Source organism: Sinohyriopsis cumingii, chromosome 11 (genome assembly GCF_028554795.1).
Source record: "Sinohyriopsis cumingii isolate HCF-2022 chromosome 11, ASM2855479v2, whole genome shotgun sequence".
Classification (NCBI taxonomy): Eukaryota; Metazoa; Mollusca; class Bivalvia; order Unionida; family Unionidae; genus Sinohyriopsis; species Sinohyriopsis cumingii.
Window position 1 is genome coordinate 31,953,833 of NC_142971.1, and position 3,945 is coordinate 31,957,777.

At 34.8% G+C, this 3,945-nt stretch overlaps 1 long non-coding RNA gene across 1 annotated transcript; it reads left to right on the forward strand.

Moving 5' to 3' along the window:
• Positions 1 to 762: 762 nt before the first annotated feature.
• On the forward strand, positions 763 to 3,656 carry LOC149787861 (uncharacterized). The gene is made up of 2 exons (XR_016424391.1): positions 763 to 983; positions 3,154 to 3,656. It is a non-coding gene; the product is annotated as an uncharacterized LOC149787861 (long non-coding RNA).
• Positions 3,657 to 3,945: the final 289 nt, after the last annotated feature.

Consider the following 3,945-nt stretch of genomic DNA (forward strand, 5'->3'; position numbering starts at 1 on the left):
TTCTTATGATATTTGGTTGATCCCAGATGAAAATGTACCGATCTTACATCCAAAATAGGCTGTCACCGCAATCTTAAAAATCTTGTTACTGCTCCAGAATGTCAGAGATAGTTTTAACACCCTGCAGTTAACAAGAAGAAACAGACTTTGGATACCCGATAATTCTGTTCGGTAAGTAGAGCGTTTGGTGTTTCTAATAACTCTATACTGTTTTTTTTTCCTCTCTTTTTTTTCTTTTCTTTTTCTATTTGTTTTTTTAATTGTATTTACAATGAAGGACAGAAAAGACGTATTATTCCCTGGAAATTGTTTATATTTTCTTGCAAATATTTTCTTCCCTGGTACTAAAAAGGGGTTGTTTGAGTAATACAGAATATAAATCTTAAACTCGGATTTCAAATGGATTGATTCATCGGCATTTCTCAGATGTGTCTGTCTAGCAACGTCTGTTCATATGTGATGCACCATTATGCAGATTTACCATTCAAGAAAAAACGAAATACGCTAAAAATAGAATCAGTCGTATACCATCCTCTTAAACTTTGATTAATTCTATCATATACACCATCTATTATTGCATGTATTAATTACTAATTATAAAATGTAAGGTTTCTCCTCACTTATGTGCGCATTTAATATCTCCTCATTACATGTATGTATCAACAACAGCATATGTCCCCACTGATCGAGTTCCCATAGTCTGAGTTTTGAGGTCGTGTACTGCAACCGATCCTAAAACCATGAAAAGGCGCCAGAGTTTTATCTAACGGTTAAATTTGTTTATCTGTCCTATTTTAACTTAGATTACATATTACACGGTTTACCTCAGCTGATCTATTCTACTTTTCCAAAATTTGCTTGAAAAATTAAGATACGGAGACAAGAGTGCTGCGTATTTCTTGTTACTGAAAGTCCTCTTTAACGTTATGTGATTTTTTGGCTAATGTCGGCGTGGAACTGCACTGGCTGCTTGACGGAAGGAGGTGAGTACATGAATGCAAGAAGAGTATAAGTTATGTTATTGTGTTTAGAAGAAAAACGTGTAAAGGTAATGGCACTTCAAGTGAAAATGTCCTACTATCTCAAAGATGTGTAATATAAAAACCAAACATTCTTTAGATGTAATTATTTTACATAACTTTTGAAGCCAAACCCGTGTTCCAGAGGCAGAAACACAATACATTTAGGAAAGGTGTTTTTGTTTTATTTTACAAATGTTTACGTTTAAGCAAGCATATATTATCTCTTCATTTAGACAAACATACCATTTGCACATTAATACTACTAAAGCACACCTAAATAAAAAATTGCAAAATGACAGAGTGATGAACAGGGTTAGGATATGACAGGAGATGGGATCAAATGGTAACACTTCAGGGTTTTTACAACGTGCACTAGTCTATTGCCATAGCTGCCCTGTCGACATTTGCTCCGAAATATCTTTTGACATTAATATCAACTTCGCTTTCAATATTTCTTTTCCAAATTTGTTTTGCGACATCTTCAAAGCTGAAAGAACCAGTTGTATTATCCTTATAGTTACACATTATCAGATGTACTAGAATGTAAATCGAAGTCCCCATGCAAACATACCTGATAATCTTAGTCAGTTAACCAGTGGGAGAGCTTGTTACGTGACTTGTTATGTATTCAGTAGATAACTTCTATGATGTCCACATGTATTGACTAAAAGTTAATTCTTAATGTTTCAATTGAAAAAAATACATGCAAACCAAATCCTTATCTACGGAGTCCACTATGAATAATAGGGATGAGTATTGCCAGGGAAAAGGTAATTGCAACATATTGCAATACGGCAACATTCTTTTATAATAGGTATCAACGTATCAATACGTATTGTTCATTGACACTGTGTGATTGTAATGTTAATTTTTGCTTATTTTGTACCGTAATAATGATCAATTGCTTCGCATGTAATAATAGCGGAACAAAAACATTAAATCATGTTTCTTTTTATTTCACCAAAACACCCTTTAAATATAATAATCACACAAATGATTTAGCTGACAATAAACACATCAACATGAGTGAAAAATTCTACCAGCAGGAAACACATTTGCAGATGACTTGCAGTATAATAATAATGGAAGATAGCAGTCTGCACATAGTTAGTTATGGACGATATAAATGTAGGTAAAGAAGAAGAAATAAAACCACGGTATTATCGGTATTTCTATATTCGTATCGCGACATACCGTATCGGGCATTTTACAGTTTACCGGTATATCGTTACATCCTTAATGAATATACCAGACTATCTCACAAGGCAAATTTGATTGGATTTGTTTCTTTCAGTTGATCCACTTAGACAGCACAGCAGTAGATGCTGTTTCAGCTAGCTAGGATATGCCAAGGGTCTATGTAGAACTAAATGGTTCAATCGTTTATGGCTAGTGAAGGTGACGTTTCGTGTGCTCTTAAAATGTATATAAATATACACGACTTTGCTTATTATTGTTTGTTTTATTATTGTTTGTTGTTGTGGGTTGTTAGTGATCTTTGCATATGTAAGTTTATTCTGAACATCCAACAGCAAGTCAGACTTTAAAACAGGAAATGGAGTTTCGAGCTAGCAGTTTCTCAGGTCTGTTTTTTTTTTTTGTTTGTTATCAAAGCATTTATAAGAAAAAGATGCACCGAGACAGTAATGTAGCTAGTACACACACACCCTGCTTAAATTTTCCGTGATAGATGGTGAACCAATGACATTGGGAACCCACAGTATCATGTAGTGTACAAACGAAAAAGGGTATATAATATACTTCTATCCTAAGCTTTATCTTCTTATCTTCCACCAGTGTCCGTTTTAAACTGCGTGATAATGCGCATTAACTAAGAAACTGGATTACCCTTTAAAGTTGACAATGTAAGCAATCTGGTATGCAGGGTGTAGTACAGACCTGACCAAAGTAAACTACTTGTCTGGTCTATACCTTATATAAGTATGCTTAAAATTGCTTACAATAGAATCGCACGCACGAAAGAAAAAGGGCAACTGAATGGCGAAAAAAGGCTGCTTTCAGGTAGTAGTTTGTATTTCAAGACAATCAAGGAAACAAATTAAGCTGATGCAATACATATGAAGGTTTCAAATGCGTCTTCTAAACAGTAAAACTTTGATTTCAATTGCAGCTCAAGGACATAAGAATATAAGCAGCATCACTAGCGATGAAAGCGAAGGGTCGTCTGATGACTGGAAAGCTGCCAATATCATTCTGGCTACCGCCTTTCTGGCAATAATTGCAGTTGTCATGATGGCAATTGCTGTCTGCATAATGTCTTCCAAGACAGAGGATGTAGAGGATAATCCAACAAAACATTCAGATGATGAATGCGCTCCATTGGTTTCAAATAATGAACTTAAAGACAAGCACTGAAAAGTGGTGAATGGACCAATTTTTATATTACTAGTATTTCGCTATGCGTGTTCTGCAACTATTGCAAGTGTTGTTTTTCAGCCACACGTCTTAAGACACACAAGTTGACTATAAAGACTCACTTTAATGTAATCCTTTGACGTATCATTAACAGACAGATTTGTATGGCCCCTTTAGTGGACAGTTGTTGGTGTATCAATGAACGAAGAAAGTATATGTATACAAGACATTAAGTCTTGAAAATAAAATAGATATACCTGCACATTTAATTTCTAATGTTATTCCTGAAATAAGGTAATGAAACAGATTGATCACATCATTCGGTTTTCATTTGATTGCAGCTATTGCTTGCGTCTGTCAATTCATTGTGACCTTATGAAATTATAATAACTTTATAACAACAATGGGCTTGAAGGCAGTTCCAAATGGCTATTATTTACATATAGGTATTTTGTCTAGCATGCAGTGGAAAGCAGAGGATGTTCCGATTTAGATTCACCCGGGATATACCTTCTCTCTGACTGCCATCCAGATTTCGCTTGGGTCA